The sequence below is a fragment of the Manis javanica genome, chromosome 5 (genome assembly GCF_040802235.1).
Source record: "Manis javanica isolate MJ-LG chromosome 5, MJ_LKY, whole genome shotgun sequence".
In the NCBI taxonomy this organism is placed as follows: domain Eukaryota; kingdom Metazoa; phylum Chordata; class Mammalia; order Pholidota; family Manidae; genus Manis; species Manis javanica.
The window spans coordinates 27,623,129-27,642,584 of record NC_133160.1 but is presented as its reverse complement, the minus strand read 5'-3'; the positions used below and the strand labels follow the sequence as shown (position 1 = coordinate 27,642,584).

Sequence of the window (19,456 nt, the reverse complement as noted above, 5' to 3'; positions counted from 1 at the left end):
TCTGAGTCAGGCCTTTTGGAGGACACAGAGGATTTGGATAGGCAGGAGGAGAGCGTTCCTGGCGGTGGGGGGGGTCAGCCTAAGTAAAGACAAGCGGGTAGCACAAGCGAGCATGGTGTGCCCTGGAAGTGTGTATCTACCCAGCTTGGTGGGATCAACAGGTGTGTGGAGGGACACTGTGGGAGTGGACTCCAAGTCAGCTTGGGGAGAGGTGGGAAGCTTGTGGCTGGGCCTGCCCCTTACTGCTCAGCTCCGCCTGCCCCTACCAGAGCGGAGTAACTGAATTAAGCACCAGCCCTTAAACAAGATGCAGCTGTTCAGCAGATGTTGCCTTCCACCCCAGATGGAGGTGCATTTTGGCGACAGGCACAGCATTTCCAGGGCATCTAATTTGTAAGGCTGCAGGAGAGTAAAGAAATTTAAGATGCTGCTATTATTATTTAATGACCATCATTCTTTATACACCCGCCTCCCTCCAGCACCACCACCACATGTCTAACATTCCTGGTGGTTTCTGACTGGAGATAGAGAGGCTGCCGGGGCATTGGACTTGCTGGTTCTCATTCAGAAAACAAGACAAGAAAAGATAAAAAGTCACCAAACCATAGAGCCCCCAGGAATGTTCAGTATAGTGGAAAGTGACTTATTCCCGTTATTCATGAAAGGGGCAGAAATAATAAATGTTCTCTATTGAGCCCCAACTCAGAGCCAGCTGCTGTGCTAGGCACTTCACATGCCTTGTCTCTGATTCTCATTCCCCCAACAGCCCGGTCCTACCTCAGGGCCTTTGCTCTTGCATCTTCCTCTGGCTGGAAGTGCTCTTCTTCAGATGCCCACAGGGCTAATTCCCCCGTCTCTCACCTTCTCACGCAGTCCTTCCCTGACCACCCCACCTGAAAAAGCCCCTTCTCCATCATTCTCTACCCTCTTGCTTTGCTTTGGTTTCCTCCATCACCCACCATGTGTACATGTATTTGGTGTCTGTTTCTCTCCTCCCAAGGGCAAGGATTTTGTCTGCTTTCTCATTGTGGCCTCGCCAGCATGCAAAAGAATGCTTGATTCAGGATAGAACTCTATAAATGTTTGTTCAACGGGTGAATGAATCATCAGTGGATCTTACTGAACAGACGAGAAGACTGTCAGGAAGGTAAAATCACCTTCCCAAGCCATAGGCAGTGGTGAGGGGTGAGCTGGGGTTTGCATCTGGGTCTGCTCTTCTGAAGCGCTGCCTCTTTCATTTCCTTAAGTCCTTCTCCATAGCACTTACCACTGTGTATCGTACTCTTACTTACCGGTCCCTGTTTGGTGTCTGTCTTCCCCACTGAACTGGCAGCTCCACAGAGAGCAGAGTTCATCTGTTTTGCTCGCAGCTGACCCTCCAGGACCCAAACAGTGCCCGGTACCCCAGAATCACTTCATAAATATATGCTGAGGGAAGGAAGGAAGGAAGGAAGGAAGGAAGGAAGGAAGGAAGGAAGGAAGGTAGGTAGGTAGGTAGGTAGGTAGGAGGGGAGTAAGGGGGGAAGGGAGAAAGGGAGGGAGGGCTGGAAGATAGAAAGTGGGGCTCTTTCCACCCTGCTGTGCATTTCACTGGGTGGGACGGTGGGAGCTTGAAGATGTGGTCCAGTTCCTTGACTCCTCCCACACACATACGTCTTTAATCTTGGAAGCCACTCTGCAAGGTGAGTTTCATCTATGCCATTTTACAGATAGGGCATTGAGGTTCAATCAGAGAAACAATTTGCCTTGCCCAAGGTCATCTGGCTAGTGAGTGGAGAGATGGGATTTGAAGCCAGGCCTCCAGAGCTCCTGTGCCATGTAAAAGGGACCCGCATTTAACACTTGTTGGCTCAGCCCACCCTAAGGCAGCTGCCTAGCCAGAAGCTCCATTCACAACCTACCTGGGCCTGTGTTTCTCCCTCAAAGTCAGTTGTGTCAGGGCCAATGTGAAATGCCCTTAATTCACAGTTCCCAGGTTTTGTCCATTTGAGTAAAAACTTTGATGTTATTTCAACCCAAATCCCCCGTTGACTTCAATGGAAGTTTTGAATCCATGAGGAAGGTCAGACAGGCTGCGGCGTTTTTGGAGGTAACACAGGCACCCAGTGGAAATCACATTAGCATACTCATTATCATCAGGGGCCTTTGAATATGTTCTCTAGCTGTTCCCTTAAAGTGACTCAGTGACAGCGGATCCTTTCTGTTCACGAATTCCTGGGCCCAAAGTGGAGCTGTTGCTGACTCCTGTATGCTTCTCTGCGCTTCTCAGATGGCAACAGTGAACCTATGCTGCATGAGGCAATGGAAAGAGCTTCATCATCCAGGTACCTGGACGTGAATCAAGTACATTGTCTGTGTTTGGGAGAAATATCTCTTCAAGTCACTAGGCAGTTAGAGTGGGCCCCCAGGGATGGGCTCAGGTACCAAAAGGTGCCACTAAACTGCCTTCCAAGGAGGCTGGGCCCTGTTAATAGGAGGCCCCTGGGTGCAGTAAAGAATCAGGAATTGGTCTTGATGGACAAGATGGTTTCTCAACTCTGGAAAGTGCCAGAATAGCCTGGGGAGAATTCACTACACTCAGTGCCCACAACCCCACACCAGACCATTTGGCTCCAAATCTTGGGGAGTTGGGGAATGACTGGGTATCAAAGATTTTTAAGTGTCTCCAGATGACTCCAGCATGCCAACAGGTGGTTGGCAAGTGGAGCCAACTGGTCTCTTATCAAACCAGAGGAGAGGGGAGAAGAGAAGTCGTGGTTGGGTGATGGGGAGGGAGGGGCAACAGGAAGTCCTCTGGGGATGTGTCAGGGAGAAGGAGCTTCAGAGAAAACACTCTTTTTTAAAAAGAAAATTTCAAACTTCAAAAAAGTAGAGAGAATACTATTATGACCCCATGACCTGTTACCAGCCTCATCAGCTACCAACACTGAGTCCTTCCTGTTGGGGGGAGTTTAAGTCCTGGGCCACAGGGAAGTGGTGCACTCCAGCTTCCCTGGGAACCTCCTGCAGGGCCCACACTTCTCACCAGCGGCTCCTCCTCCACTTGAATCTGGGCTGGCCTGTGACTTCTTGGCCCAACAGAGTAAAGTGGAAATGAAGCTCTGCCAGTTCTGGGCCTTGCCCTTAAGAGGACTGGCAGCTTCTGCCATGGCCTCTTGGATCCATGAGCTGTCATGGTGAAGGTCAAACCACTCCGCTGGAAAGACCACCTGGAGAGGCCCCAAACTACACGGAAAGGGAGAAGGACCCAGCTGAGCTCAGCATTACAGTCATCTGATCCTCCAGATAAGTGCACCCATCAGCTCTACATAACCACATGACTAGTTGATGGCCACAAACCAGAAGGACCACCCAGCTGAGCCCTGCCCAAATTTATGACCCACAAAACTGTAGAATATAATAAAATGGTTGTTTGGAGCTGTTTGCTGTATAGCAATGAACAACCAGAACAGATCATGGCGTAGAAGCTATTTGCTTAGCAAGGTGCAACAATGATTCCAGCCCTGGTCTGGTCACCTCCAGATTTCTTATTATGCAAGAAAAATAAACCCTATTTGTTTATGTCCTGATAATATCTTGGGTTATTGCTCAAGGCCTCAGTTTCTCCACAATTGTTAAATGGAGCATTCATTCCTGCCCTATTACTTTTCAAAGTGCCTGGACCAGTAGAGTAAGAATCAAGAGGAAAAGGCCTTTTTCGTGTAAAATGAACTGTGCTGTGTCCAAAAAGACCAACAAATGACATGCTTAAACTGTTATAATGTACTTAATGTGCTCATGATGGGTATGAACTTGTCACTAACTAATGGCAATGGATTTTGGAGTCTAGATATGTTAGGCCTGGAGGCTTAGCTCTCCTACTTTCTAATGTGACAAATTGAGCCAGTCACTAAATCTCTCCAAGTCTTAGTTTCCTCATCAATAAAACACAGATGATGTTATTTCCTTGTAGAATCTTATGAGGATTAAATTAAATTAGATTAATCCATCTATTTGATAAACATTGAGTATCTCCTATATGCTAGGCCAGACCCACTCCTGATATTAGTGGGGCCTAGGGCCCCCTCACCCTGAAAATCTAAATATTTAAGCATTATATATCAAGCTAACACAATGCTTTTTAAAATGTGCTATCCTTCTCCTCCATGGATATAACTTCATAAAAACCTGGAAGGCCAAGTTCAGGATACCTCAGCCTCCTCAGATACCTGCACTAGAATGTTTAGGAGTGGAAGCAGGCCAGCTGGCCCTATTGCCCAGCCCCCAGCCTGCACCCTTCCCCTCTCATCCCCAGCTCCACGCTGTACTATGCATGCCCTGCTTGCCCTACATGCATGTGTGTAGGCACTCCAGGCTCCCTTCACCCCCATGCTCTACGCTGCCCTTTGGCTATGCACTGGGCCTAGTGTTCTGCCTCCACAGAACAAACCAGGAGGCCTGAGTGGCCCTGGAAGCAGGCTTGGGACCTTTGGAACTCAGGGATCCTGGGAACTGGTAGCATGTCTAGAAAGGGGGCAAGGGTTTGGGTGGGTATGTCCCCTTGGCCCTGAGGAGCCAAGACACCATGCCTGAACATTCCTCTGTCTGGGCCCCAGACTCATCCCTATCTGACCTGACAGCCCCCAATTTGTGTTGGAGACTATGGACTGGGGACTTAGTGAATGTCAACATGAATCTCCTAGAGATCAGAAGATGAGACGGGAAAGGGGCGTGTTTAAGACCTGAGTGACCAGCTGCCTCCTCCAACCCAAGTCTGACAGAGCAGGAAGAGCCTCTGCCATCTAGTCCAACCTGTTCATTTGCACCACACCTTCAGCAGCCCTACCAACAGTGTGACTTCCCATCACACCTGGTATTAAATCCCAGTTCCTTGCTAAGACCTGCAAAGCCCTCGCCACCTGGCCTCTGGCCGTGTGCAATCTCCTTGCCCACTTTTGCCATTGCTCACTGAGCTCCAGGCCCCTTGACTTTCTTTGTGTTTATGAAATACCCAAGTCCATCCCTCCCACTGCAAGGCCTATGCTCTTGCTGTTTCCTCTGCCTGGAGCACTAGATCTTTGCATAGCTGGATTCTCGCATCATCAGACGGCCTGAGACGGCTCCGGCACAGACAGACATTTGCTGACACCCTTTTGGGAATAGCTCTCCTTTAGCCTCTGAGCTCTTTTTATAATGTTACCATTTTTTGTCCTTCTTTGCACAGCCGGAGTGGTAGAATGGAGGGATTAAGAAGCCACAACTTGGAGCCCAGTGGTCTGAGTCCAAATCTGGTCTCCACCAACTACTGGGCACTTGAGGAAATTATTCCACCAACTTCCGATGAACATATTATTCAACTTCTCATTTCCCTTGAATACATGATTCAACCTCCATTTTCCCATCTGTGAATGGGGGTGATATTCCATCTCACAGTGGAATATCACCCCCTGTTGTGAGATTAGATGAGCTAACACACATATTACAGCATTCAGAACAGGGCCTGGCACAAGCAGTACATTTGTGCTTGCTATTAGATTAACGCTTGCTGTTTATTCGAAATTATCTTGTCTGTCTGTGCTTTAGTTTATTGTCTTCTCTCTCTGAAACGCAAACTCCCCCCAGCAGCCTCCTGCTCCCCGCCGCCTCCCACAGTGCCTGGATAAACGGTTTCCAGCAAGGAGCTGGTTCTGGGCTGAGCCCTTAAGCACACCATCTCTATGTGCAGCTGGGGAAACTAAGGCAGGGATGCTGAAGGCCCTGGGGCCAAGGCCTGCCGCGCCTCAGGTGGGGACAGGCGCGCTCCGAGCGCGGGTTTCCGTGGCGCCGGCGTTTTTGTTCTCGACATGTTTATCTGTCAAAGCCCGAAAGAGACGGCCACGGCAAAGCGGCGCATATCCCGCGTCAGCTGTCGGCCCATCCTCTCGGTACCCGGTGCGCGAACAAAGGCATTTGCATGAAAACAGGTCCTCCATTTGCTGAACACACCGCTTCGCGGGGGTACAGCGTGCGTTCCAGCGCTCCGGAGCTGAGCGCCCTCCTTGGGGAGCGGCGGGCCCCGCGGGCCAGAGGGGGCGCTGCGCACAGAGCTGTACTCGCGGAGCCCTCCCGGGGCCGGCGGAAACGGCCGTTCGCGCGGAGCGCGTCTGCCGACTCATCCAGACTATTTACGGAGGTCGGGCAGCCGCCGAGCGGATGGAGCCCGGCCGTGGCGGCGCCGGGTCCTGGGTCGCAGCCCGCTCCGGGCCGCGGCGTCCCCGCCAGTTCCACGAGGGCGCGAGAATGTCCCAAGGCCTATGTCCCGCGGGAGGGGCGCGGGCCTGGCACGCAGAAGGGGCCCCGTGAATACTGGCTCTTTGCCCCCTCCCAACGCTTTTTCTCTGCCACCTCTCTTGGAATCCCTCTCAGCAGCCCTTGGAGGCAGGATAAGCTAAGCGGTAAGGGCATGGAATCAGGAGCACTTGCCCGCTGCTGAGACAGGAGCAAGTTACTCTGCTTCTCGAGGCTTCGGCTTACTCATCTGAAAAAATCGGGATAAAACAGTCCATAAGGTGTTTAGTTTAGTTAAAAGCACAAATCAATTGCTTAATTCATTCTTACAGTCACCACTTGCAGTTTACAGATGTGAAAAAGGTTCACGGTAGGAAGGGGCTTTTTCAAGGACTCACAGGGGACTCAATGGCAAACTCTCCAGGTCTCCTGAGTATAAGGATTTAATGGTTTTCAGCAGCCTCAAGGGCAAGTTCCTCAAATGATTTCATAGAGCCAGTAGCGGGGAGGGGCAAGGAGGCCTGGGTCATCTCTCTATCCCCAAGCTTCTCCCCCATGCCTTTCCTCCCACCCCGGCCCTACCCCAAACCTCCAAAAATGCGCAGGCTTCCCCTGAGGCTGGAGGGGTCATGGCTAGCTGGCTGATCCAGTGCCTGGAATAGGGTTCTGGGATGAGGTTTTCTCCCAAATCGAAACCATGTATTTATTTGTTTATTTATTTATTTTTGATACGGAAAACCCCGAACCCTTTCTGTCAGAGCCAGCCTGCTCTTCCGGACCGACCGCCTTCCCTCCGCAGTTCCTTACCCGGAATGAAGCCTCTCGCTGCCCTCCAGTGGCAGGCGAGGTTGTGTCGGTCTGGAGAAGCTGTCAAACGAGGGGAACCAGGGAGACGAGCTGCACTCAGCACGTGGTGGAGGCTGCCTGCAAGAGGCAGAAAATACAGTTTGGTCCCACCACCGCTATTTGTAGTCTGGTGGATCTGGGGAATCTTGGGAATAGAGAATAATAGACTGCATTTAATGGCACAGGAGTTTTTTCATTCTCCTTTTATTTATTTTTGAATAGATAACACATGTGCATGATTCAAAAGAGGAAAAAGACGGAAGAATGAAAAGGAAGTCTTCCTTCCACTCTTGGTCCCCAGACACCCAGTTCCCCTTCCCAAAGGCAGCCTTTGTTGTACGTTTCTTGTGTATCCTCCAGCAGGACGTCTTCACAAGTACAAATATTTTACAGGAAGGGTAGCTTCGCCTGTAGGCTCTTCTGCATCTTGCTGCTTTACTTAAAACTGCATTTGGGGATTTGTTGCATATTGATTCATATAGAGCTGCCTTCTTCTTTTGAACAGCTGCATAATATTCCATTGTACAGCTCTTATAATTATTTGATCAGCCTTCTACTGATGAGCCTTTAGGTGGCTCCTAACCTTTATAATCATAATATTAAAACAAATAATCTTGTACATGCACTGTTATGCCTAGGTACAGTGAACCACTTTGGCTGTAGACCAAACAAAAAGCTTTAAGCAAAAAGCTTTTGGTATTGCTCATACAGATCACTGGTGGCTCTACTGAGCTGGGCCAGGCTGGGCTAATTTTGCCTTGGCTCCTGTGTTTAGATCAGAGGGCAGGTCTGCTGGGGGCTGGCTTGCTAGGAAGATGGGGTCAGTCACATATCTGCCAGTTGCTGGCTATTGGCTAGGGTAAGAAGGGTGCCCTGAACTATGTCTATCAGCATCTTGCAGCATGTAAGTCCTCTTGAAACTCCATGACTGGCATCACATTCCATCACTCTTTACTGTCCCAAGCAAATCACAAGGTGGGGAATGGAATTCCAGATTCAAGAGGTGGGGAAATGGCAACCACTTCTCCAAAGGAGGAGCGGCAGAATCACATTGTAATGGGTCTGACGCAAGAGCCGTGAACTGTTGTCATAATTAAAAATGTATTTAAGTAAGTTTTTATTTTACAATAGATTTACAGAAAAGTTACAAAGAGTACAGAGAGTTCCTATATACCCCTGCACCCAGTTTCCCCTTGGTTAATATCTTACATTACTGTGGTCCTATTTGTCATAAATAAAGAACTAGTACATTGCTATTAGCTAAACTCCATACTTCATTCAGATTTGATTAGTTTCTCCTTAATGTCTGTTTTCTGTGCCAGGATCCCATTCAGGATACTGTATCACATTTAATCATCGTAACTCCTTAAGCTCTTCTTGGCTGTGACAATTTCTCAGACTTTCCTTGATTTCGATGATTTTGACACTTTTGAGGTGTGCTGGTCAGTTTCTGTAGAATGTCCCTCAATTTGGATTTGTCTGATTTTTTTCTCTTTCATGATTAGACTGGAGTTACGGGTTTTGATAGAGTGTCATTCTCAACATGTCATATCAAAAGAACATGTTATCCACATCACTTATCATTAATGATGTCAGCCTGAATCACTCAGCTAAGGTAGTGTTTGCCAGGTTTCTCCACTGCAATCTTGTTCTTACCCCCACTTTCCACATTGTTCTCTGGGAAAGGAAGTCACTGGGCATAGCCACACTTAATAGATAGAGAGGCATCTCCACCTCCTTGAGGAGCAGCAGCTTACATTAGTTACTTGGAATTCTATGATTTGCTCATTCAGTCATTTAGTATGTCATTGTGGACTTGTTATTTTATATCTTGCATTATCATCTAATTATTGGTTATGTATTTTTTATTCAAATTGTCCCAGTTTTTGCTATTGGGATAAATGTGGCTCCTGTGTCCCTTTAACATACCTTAGTTGCTTTCTTTTGTTTTCTTCTCAGCACTGCCACGGTGCTTTATCTAGTCAGCTATCTCCCTCTCTCCAAATCTCTGGCAGCCACTGATCTCTTTTTCTTTCTATAGTTTTATCTTTTTCTTAACTATAAAAGTGGGCTCAAACAGTATGTAACTTTTTGAGGCTGGCTTCTTTCACTTAGCAATGTGCATTTAATATTCATCCAGAGTTATGTGGATTAACAGCGGGTTCTTTTGAATGTTGAATAGTATTCTGTAGTATGGATGTATCACTCTTTATCCATTCGCTTAATAAAAGACATCTTAGTTGCTTCCAGCTTTATTGGGAATATAAAGCTGCTGTACATATTTGTGTGCAGGCTTTTGTGTGGGCCTAATATTTCTAATCAGTTGGATAAACACCTAAGAGCACAATTGCTGGGTCATATGGTAAATCTATGATTAGCTTTATAAGAAACTGCCAAACTATCTTCTAAAGTAATTGTGCCATTTTTCATTCCCACCAGCAATGAATTAAGAGTTCCTGTTCCTCTGCATCTTCATCAGCATTTGGTATTGCCAGTTTGGGGAATTTTTCCATTTTAATAAGTGAGTAGTAGTTGTTTTAATTTGCATTTTATGTTAATTTGTGTTTCTGTTATAACAAATGATGCTGGGATCATTTCATATACTTATTTGCCACCTGCCACTCTTCTTTGGGGAAGTGTCTGTTCATATCTTTGGCCCATTTTCAAATTGGCTTGTTTTCTTAATGTTGAATATCCAGAATAAGTTCTGGATATGATCTTTTATCAGATATGAGATTTGCAAATATATACTCCCATTCTGTGGCCTGTCTTTTCATATTTTTAACACTGTCTTTTACAGAACAAAAGTTCAGTGAAGTCCAGCTTACCATTTTTTTTCTTTCATGGAGTGCATTTTTGGTGTTATATCTAAAAACTCATCACCAAACCCAAAGTCAGACAGATTTTCTCCTATACTTTCTTCTAGAGTTTTATTGTTTTGTGCTTTACATTTAAGTCTCTGATCTATTTTGAGTTCATTTAGTTACTTTTATGTAAGATGTAGTCTGTTGGGAACCTTTGCTTTTTTGGATGGACATCTAATTGTTCCATTACTTGCTGAATGACCCCATTTTCTCTATATAATTTAATCTTTTAAAATTGATTAAGACTTGTTTTGTGGCCTTACCAGGGTATCCTGGAGAATGTGTTTTCCATTAGAATCTGTAACATATTAGTTACAGTTATTTTCAATTCCCTGCTTGATATTGCCAACATCAGTTTTATATCTGAGCCTGCTCTAATGACTGTTTTGTCTCTTTGGTCTACATTTTTTTCTTCCCTTTTGACATGCATGGAAGGCTTAAAAATGGATCTTGAGATGGGAAGATTATCCTGGGTTATCCTTTTGTATCCTTATAAGAAAGAGGCAGAGGGATATTTGACACCGAGAATAGAAAATAATGTGACCGACCATGGAGAGAGCAGCTAGAGTAATTTGGCTACAAGACAAGAAGTGCCAGCAGCCACGGAAGCTGGAAGAGGTGGAAAGGATTCTCCCCTACAGCCTTCAGAGGGAGCGGGGCCCTGCTGACATCTGGTTTCAGCCCAGTGATACTGATTTTGGATTTCTGGTCTCCAGAACAGTAAGAGAATAAATTTCTCTTGTTTCAAGGCAGTAAACTTATGGTAACTTGTTACAGCAGCCTCAGGAAACTAATAAAGCATGCCTTATAAACTTTTGAAGTTGGACATATTGTGTGGGACAATAAATAGGTACAGAGATAGACCTTTGATGTGAGGATTGATGTTAATCTTGCTGGGACTTGAGTTCCTTTGTGTCCTTGTTTCCTCTTCCCTCTTTGGCTCTGAAACTTCTCTTTGTACTGTTCCTCAGAGGGAGTCTGTGTCTTCCGGCTCTTTCAGCTGTAACCCACTGTTGTTCTACTGGACCTTACTGGTGTGGTGGTAGAGTGAGGTGGAAGGAAGGCATTCTCCAATCTTCTAATTCAGTTTCAGGCTTTTAGTGGACTTGCAGCTCAGTTTAGGGGTGTGGCCTTTTGCAAGTGTTTCTGTTCCTCTCCCAGGGGTGGAGAGGCACTCTCCCCCACCTCGCTGCTTCAGTTCCCCTCCCTGACTACCTCACCCCAGTCTGTTTCCTCTGTTGTCTATGTCTGGCTTTTATATATATATATATACATTTTTTTCCCCCTTGGGTGAAACAGGAAGTCTGGAGAAGGCTGGAGTGGTGCAGAGTTCCCTTTGCATAAGCTGGCATAGAGTCTCTGAATTGTTCTCTGGCAAAGTCTGTCCACTAGAGCTTAGCGGGGAGGCTCTGGGGGGCTTCCCGCTGGCTACTCTGCTTCTCCCCACCAGAGTCACACCGGGAGCTCTGTCAGATCCCTCCCCAGGGGAACCTGCTCAGGGTCCTGGAGGAAAAGTCTGCCCAAGTATGAGGACTTCCCCATGCCCCATGCCTGGGGTGGGGACCCAGGAGCTTCTCAATCTTCTGCTAGTTCCCACACAGCCACCATCAGCCATTCATCAGAATTACTGCTTGAGTGTTCCCACCGACTTTAGGCCCTGCCACAAGTTAGCCAACCGTGGGTGCTGGATCTTTGCATACATCTGACTCCCCAGATTTTTGGGTAGCAGTTCACCTTGCAACCTCCGTTCTCTGATGGATTCAAGAAAAGTCATTTTTCAGCTTGTCTAACTTTTTCTTGTTGTTAGGACAGGAGTGATAGCTTTCAAGCTCTTTACATGTCAGAGCTGAAACCAGGAGTCCTTATTGTGGCCATTTTTCATATCAATCTACCACAGCAAGTAAGAAATATTAAGGGTCACAAAAACACAGGACTATAATCTTAAAATCATAAAGAAGTTGGCATATAGGCTTAGAGTTTTACAACTGGAGAATCTTAAATTCTAAGAATAAAAATTCCCAGATTAAAAATCTCCACGGGCTTTCCACTGCTTACAGGAAGACATGATGTAAAATGGTTGTCATTATCCAGGCCGTTCCACCTCTCCAGGCTCATTTCTCACCACACATCTCACCTCCCATCCAAATCCTGTCCCCAGTCCACTTCTACAAACTTGATATCACAGGCAAGGTTCCGGCCTTGTACTAAACTAATTGAAATTCCCTGATGCACTTTGAGCATTGCCTAGAACATGCCAAATCCTCACCAATCATTTGTTAAGCTAATTAATGAATAAAATTATAAAGCTCTTATCATGGCATGTAGTGCATAGAGGTATTAACAGTGGCCAGTCTCTATCATGCACCTGATTTAGGTCTGCCACTCTTCTGTGCGCTTCATTGTATTGATTTATTTTATTTTCATAAATGAAAATAAACCTTATCTGGCAGGTACTATTATTGTTTGCATTTTAAAGATGAGGAAACTGAGGCACAGAGATCAGCAACTTGCTCAAGGTTGCCCAGGTGGTAAGTGTCAGAACAGGGATTCAAACTCAGGGAAACCTCAGCAGTGGTTTTTTTTTAAGATTTTATTTTGGTATCATTAATCTACAATTACATGAAGGACATTATGTTTACTAGGCTCCCCCCTTCACCAAGTCCCCCCCCCACATACCCGTTCACAGTCACTGTCCATCAACATAGTAAGATGCTGTAAAATCACTACTTGTCTTCTCTGTGTTGCACAGCCCTCCCTGTGCTCCCCCCACACTACACATGTTAATCATAATGCCCCCTTTCTTTTTTCCTGCCCTTATCCCTCCCTTCCCACCCATCCTGCCCAGTCCCTTTCCCTTTGTTAACCGTTAGTCCATTCTTGGGTTCTGTGCTTCTGCTTCTGTTTCGTTCCTTCAGTTTTCCTTTGTTCTTATACTCCACATGAGTGAAATCATTTGGTACTTGTCTTTCTCTGCCTGGCTTATTTCACTGAGCATAATACCCTCTAGCTCCATCCATGTTGTTCAGAATGGTAGGATCTGTTTTTTTCTTATAGCTGAGTAATATTCCATTGTGTACATGTACCACATCTTCTTTATCCATTCATCTACTGATGGACACTTAGGTTGCTTCCATATCTTGGCTATTGTAAATAGTGCAGTGATAAACACAGGGGTGCATCTGTCTTTTTCAAACTGGAGTGCTGCATTCTTAGGGTAAATTCCTAGAAGTGGAATTCCTGGGTCAAATGGTATTTCTATTTTGAGCATTTTGAGGAACCTACATACTGCTTTCCACAATGATTGAACTAGTTTACATTCAGTGGGTTTTAGTCAGTATGAAGCTCCTATTATTTGCTGAGCACCATGCTAATGCTAGATGCATTATGTGTGTGATCTCTAATCTCATGATAACTCCCAATATAATACAAGAAGAAATGGAGGCCCAGAGAGGTTAGGCAACTTGCCCAGGGTCACACAGCTAGTAAAAGCCAGAGCTAAAGTGCAAACCAGGTCTGCCTGCTCTAAATCCCACACTCTTTCCTATTTTAAGCATGGCTTCTGGGCTCTCTCTTGAAGAAAGGAATGCCTTTGCCACTTGGCAAGTCATCAGACCCCTATTCTTCCTTCAAGACATAGACCAAGAATCCCTCCTGCTAGGACACTTTCCCTGGCCTCTCCTTCACACCACCCCAGCTGCTCCAGTCAGTCCCTTCTTCCTGAGCCTCCACAACCCCCACCCCTGCCTTCAGCTGGTCTTGGGCTCACATCATGGCTCTGCTGGGCATCTTTGACTAGTCCTTTGTGTGACCTTTGGAGCCTTAATTTTTTTCTCATCTGCAAAATGGTGCTAAGAAAAGTACCTCCTGCATAGAGTTGGGTAAAATATGCTCAAATCTAAACCATGTGCTTACTGAAGCACTTACTATATATATTATAATTGTCAGTCTAAATGTCTCTCTCCATCACTTGACTCAAGGGCAGGAATTGATTCTGATCTCTCTCTTTGCCCCTAGCTCCCAGCATGACTCAGAAGAGATCATTAAATAAATGTGAAGTAAATGAATGAAAAAGAAAAATGAATCTTAGAATTCTGACCTCATAATTTCACACATACAATCTAAGAACCTTGCCTCACATAACTGCAAAGTTGGAAAGATCTTAGAGATCACCTTCCCAAGGCTGTCAGTCTGGTTGACTACTACACACAGTACACTTTATATTACACTTTATATTACTTTGGTAATACACTTTATACTGCCAGCCAGTTCACACACACACACACACACACACACACACTGAAATATGGTATGTAAGGATACTTACTGTGTGGGATAAACACAGATATTTCTTTTTTTCGTCTCTCCTCTTCTATCTTTCCATTTTAAAAAAATGCTTGTTTAGGCCCATTCAGTTGATTTCATGAAACATGATTGATTTGTGGCCTATGGTTTGAAAAACCCTTCTTTAGTCTACCTGCTCAGGTAGAATCTTTCTCCAGCATCCCTGACATGAGTCATATACTTGCACACCCCTGGTGAAAGGAAGTTCCCTCCCAGGAAGGTAAGAGGTTTCATTACTGGATAGCATTGTTAGAAGGTTGTTTCTCTGAAGCTGAAATGAGCCTCCCTGTAACTTCCCCGTGGGTTCCTGGCTAGCCTGCTGGTCTCTCTGGCTGCACGCTTATCAAGCAAGTCACTTCCTCTACTTGGGCTTCCCTTTCTTCCTCCTGTTCCTACACATGCGCCCCAGCTAAGTGCAGAGACCCTGAAAGTCCATCATCAAAACCATTCTTTGGACCTTGATCTTTACTTATCATCTCCTATTTCTTCTTTCCTCTCTCTCTCTCTTTTTTTTTGGCTTTCATGGGGTTGAGGGTCACTGGAGCCACTCCATCCATAGTGGCTGGAGTCTCCAGCTCCTGGAACAGGGAAGGTTGTTGGGACTGTGTGGGCTCTCAGAGTCTGGAGGGGTGGTGGGAAGTGACACTAGTGACCTCAGGGACCCAGATGTCACAGAGGGTCCAATAAGGGTCCTAGGTCCTGGCACGCAGCAACCCAAGGGAACTCCTACCATCATCCCCACCACAACCCTGCCATACCATGCCTGTTAGCCACTGTAGTTTGCCTGCCCTCACTACAGATGGCCAAGGGCCCATGGCAGCACAGGCCACGTGTTTAGCCAGGCCTGATGCAAGCTGAGAATGCCGGGCCCCTTGTTCAAAAATAATTAAGTGTTCCAAGACAGGGGAAGCAGAACAGTAGAGGAAGTAAGCATCTAAGTGTGAGCCCTGCACAACTGCAGAACTGCAGGTCTCAGACACCCAGGATGCCAGCCCTCACACTTTGCCCAGGAAGTAGGTTCAGTAGACATTGTATGCGTGAGGCCAGGGCTAGGCTGGGGCCCTGCAGTGCAGGAAATGAGCCAGGTCCGTGAATATTCAGGCCCATGATCCGGAAGGGTCCTTAGGATCACCTACCCAAAACCCCTCCATGTCTATGTCTGGTTGTAGAATCTGCTCTCAGCCCACTGATGGGTTGCAGAGTTCGCCCCAACCTCTTTACCATTTGCGCACAAGCTCAGTCCTGCTTCCCGTCATTCACATCTTCCCTGAGAGATCTTCCTATGCAGGAGCCGAGGCCCAGAGAGATGGCCCAAAGTCACCCTTTAGACAGGTGGCAGAGCCACATCACAGTCCCAGCCCCAGGACCCTCCCTCTCTTTCCTCTCCATTATTCTCCCCACCGCACACACCTCTCCATTGGTCTCCTGCGGTGCAGTGTCTTTAGAAACACTGCACATGCTGAAACTTGCAAATATCTATCTTCCCCTCCTAATAGGCTAACCCTCCCCCAGGCCCCAGACTCCAGTGTCCAGCTGTCTGTTCATAGCTGCAGTGGCTCTTGCTTCCTCTGTCCTCTGCTTCTTCCCTGACCCTCCTCCAACCCATGCCCTCAACAGCCACCAGAGCATGAGTTTTTAGTTTACAGATTGGATCTGGCCATGCCTGTGCTCTCAGCCCACTGATGAGTTACACAGAGTTCACCCCAACCTCTTTACCATTGCCTGCAAGCTCAGGCCCGGTGGTTTCTCCCAGGACCAGCTGCCCACCTCCCTCTGCTCCCACACAGTGACGGTGCTGTTGCTCAGGCAAACCCAGATCTCACCTACCTGCCATACTGCCCTCCCTCAGGAGCACTCTCCCCCAGACCTCCTGTGATTCCCGCCTCCCGTCATTCACATCTTTCCTGAGGGATCTTCCTATGCAACAGCCGAGCCCCAAATATGCCCCATCACTCTTTGCCTTCTTTATTTTCCTTCATACCAGTCAACACTCCCTGAAATTATAATGCATACTCGTTCATTTACTTCCAGCCTCCCGTCCAGAATGCAGCTTCCTTGAGAGGGAGTACCTATCTGGCTTACTGCTCAGGTGCTCAGTGCCTTGATTGGTATGCAACTGGTGCTATCTATAAACTGAAAATGAAACAGATTCGTGTAGCGACGTGTGTTCGGAGGCTGTTCTATGTCAGGCACTGACATGGAGCAAGGGAAAGAAAGGGTCCCTGCCCTCAAAGAGTGGGGTCACTGTGCTGGGGGGAGATGGATGTTCAGAGGAGCAGCAGGGTGACAGGAGCAGCGTGTCCAAGCTGAGTTTAAGCTCTGTCAAAGAAGATGGTGTGAGAGTGAAAAGACAGTGGGTTCTTGCAGCTTGGGTTAGGTTTCGGGACCATTGATGTGCCCTTTCTGAGGATCTAGGAGCTCTTTGTCTCTCTTGGGTCCCCTTACTATTCAGCCAGGGCTGAGGCCCATACTTAAGATGGGGGCTTCTGGGGCCACAGACCCCAAGGGAGGTTGTGTTTGTAGACTCGTGGAGAACCACTTCCCACTGGAGCTGGAATCAGGAAGAAGACTGGCGTGGCTCCATTCAGGGTAAACCCAGCCTTGCCCAGGGGTCACATGGCCCAGCAAGGGTGAGCCTTGTGGGTACCCTGGCACTTCTCAGACCGCTATTCAGAGGGTTCTCATCTCTCCACTTGTTGAGCCTTCCAGCCTCACAAGGCAGGCTGCCCATGGCTACCCACCCCCTGCATCCTCTGGTGTCACCAGTCTCCTCCTTTTGTGAAAATGATGTGACTGAAGTGGAAAGGCAAATGCAGGTCCCTTGAAGGCAAAGTCCCTTCCTCCAGGAAGTCTTCTCTGCTTTCTCCCTGTGCATGTGTGTGTGCGCACGTGTGTGTGTATGTGTGTGTGTCGTAGGGGGTGCCCATCATGCAGCCCCTTCGTGCATGATCTGATCCCACCCCCAGAGTCTGGGCTGCCATCTCGTGCTTCTGGGGCCTTCTTGAATGGGGCTGCCGACAGGATGCTCTAAGCTTGGCCACCCTCCTTGGACCTCACCCCCATCCCCACACACCACATAGAGGAAGTTCAGGCTGCTCTCCTGTCAGCTGCTCCATCCCTTTTCAGTTCCTTTTTCTCCCACTCAGGGCAGCAGGTGCATTGTCTGCCTCAGAAGATACTTGGAGGACGAGAAGCCACCTCCTCTTCCTGCGGACACCCCTCTCTCTGGAAGTTATCTTCTTGGGGTGCCTCACTTGGCTGAAGTGGTGGTGAGGGCAGTGAGGGGATGGAGGCCATAGCAATCTCCCCAAGGCTGGCAACTCCCCCTGGCAGCTGAGTGTACGGTGCACAGGAGATGGGAAGGCTGGGGACACAGCCAGACTTCACTGCTTTTTATCAGCCCTGAGAACAAATCTGGCCCCAAAGGTCAGTCCCTAAGATTGAGGACCTACTCTGTGCCCAGCATGGTGCTGAATACAGCAATCATCATGGCCAAGTTTCTCAGGGGAAACAGATGAAAAACAAACAAGTAAATGTGTCAAGGCTAGTAGCCATTGGGAAGCCAATAGAATCGAGTAAGGGGATAGAGAGAGACTGGGGGAGATGCCAGGGTAGTGTGTTTAACATTCATCTTCACCCCACTTGGAGCCCAGTGGACGATTCTGGGCAATAGAAGAAGCGCCGGCCAGCACCGTGCCAGCCTGGGGAACTCGGGGGCAGGGGCTGGGTGTCCAAGCCTCTGCTCTCTGTTTTATTTGGCTGTCTATGTCCAGTCTCACTTCTGCAGCCCTTCCCCGGGCCACGTGCCATCCAATCCGTAGTCTCCGAGGCCGCCCCTGGGCCTGGGCTGCTCAGCGAGCAGGGGGCTCGCCTCACCAGAAGAGCTCTCTGGCTCACAGCTGGGTGGAGCCCAGCCCCTTCCCACTCTGGCCTTTTGGGGCATCAGAGATAGTCAGCACCCAGGCCAAAGGCAGCAGGTGCCTGTGTGGCTGGAGACCTCAGGCCTGAGGGTTTGGGGTTTGGAAGGAGGCCTGAGCCACGGGGACAACTTCCCTTGCTGTGGCGCAAACCACTGCCCCAGGCCTGGGGTAGGGGGTGGGGGTAGCCAGGAGGCACTGACCCGCCCCAGACTGTCAGGAGACCAGGCATCGGCCCCCAGGCTCGTGCAGAGTCCCATCCAGGGTTGGTGACCAACACAGAGCAGGGACACTGTCAGCCTCTTTGTCATGACTGCCACAGCTGTGCAGGCCCTGGGCTCCCTCCTGCCCGCCCTTCTGCTGGGACTTGCAGGTGGGTGCTGGGTGCTGCCCACAGAGGCCTTCAGAGCAGGAAGGAAGGCCCTCACGGCCGTCCAAACCCAGCCACCTTGGGGCACAGGACTGACTGGAGCCCTGAAGACCTAGTTGAGCCCTTTGCCTGCCTGCCAGGGTGCTATTTGGGGTCTTTCCTCAATGTGGGTCTTGGGGAAACAGAGGTGACGAGAGCTGGAGGGTCAGAAAGACAACGTGACAGGAGGCTGAGGGACCAGGAGGAGGTTGGTGGGGAGGGAGAGGAGCCTGCCTTCCACCCAGTTTCCCTGATGTCAGCTCCAGGCTGGGTGGCTACCAGATGGAGGTCAGAGAGGGCACAAGGAGGGGAGAGTGGAGGGACAGAGGACCCCCTGAGTGACACAGCCCCTGGCATTGCTGGAGGAGTGCTGGCCCCACTGCCAGACAGACCTGCTTAACATCCCCCCTTAGCCGCTGACAGACCGTGTGATCTTGTGTAAGTCACTCAGCTTCTCTGAGTCTCTGATTCTTCTTCTGGAAAGTGGGGACGATGATACCATGTCATAATACAGTTGGGATGTGGATGAAAATGAGTACACACACCTAAACGTGTGTAAGAACCACAGGTGCTGTATGTGGGTGGGGTGGTGATTGTCTGCTCAGAGAGCATGATGCAGAAGGTGCCAGAGCTGTGTCCTGAGAGGACATGCTCCATGGCCTCCTCAGCTGCCCTCCATCACCCATCACCCTGTGATGCCAATGCTGGCTTATCTGTCCTCTCCACGCACCCTCATGCCTGATCAGATGCTACCTCCAGGGCAGGGGTCCCCTCTGACACAGCTCTGTGTCCCCTGCACCCAACTCACACACTGGCTCAGAAAAGGTCCCTGT

The 19,456-nt window shown here is 48.4% G+C and overlaps 1 protein-coding gene and 1 long non-coding RNA gene across 7 annotated transcripts in view; one reads left to right on the top strand and one right to left on the bottom strand.

Annotated features, from left to right (window-relative positions):
* Positions 1 to 19,456, top strand: part of LOC108404558 (signal-regulatory protein beta-1-like) — a 196,509-nt gene that overhangs the window by 41,737 nt on the left and 135,316 nt on the right. For all 6 annotated transcript variants that reach the window (XR_012131502.1, XR_012131501.1, XM_073236834.1 and 3 more), the window contains exon 2: positions 9,532 to 9,613. The gene's annotated coding sequence lies outside the window, so the exon portion shown is untranslated. The remainder of the gene's footprint in view (positions 1 to 9,531; positions 9,614 to 19,456) is intronic.
* On the bottom strand, positions 6,361 to 19,456 carry LOC118967995 (uncharacterized). The gene is made up of 3 exons (XR_005055375.2): positions 14,281 to 19,456; positions 7,054 to 7,170; positions 6,361 to 6,496 (listed from the first exon to the last, which is right to left on the bottom strand). It is a non-coding gene; the product is annotated as an uncharacterized lncRNA (long non-coding RNA).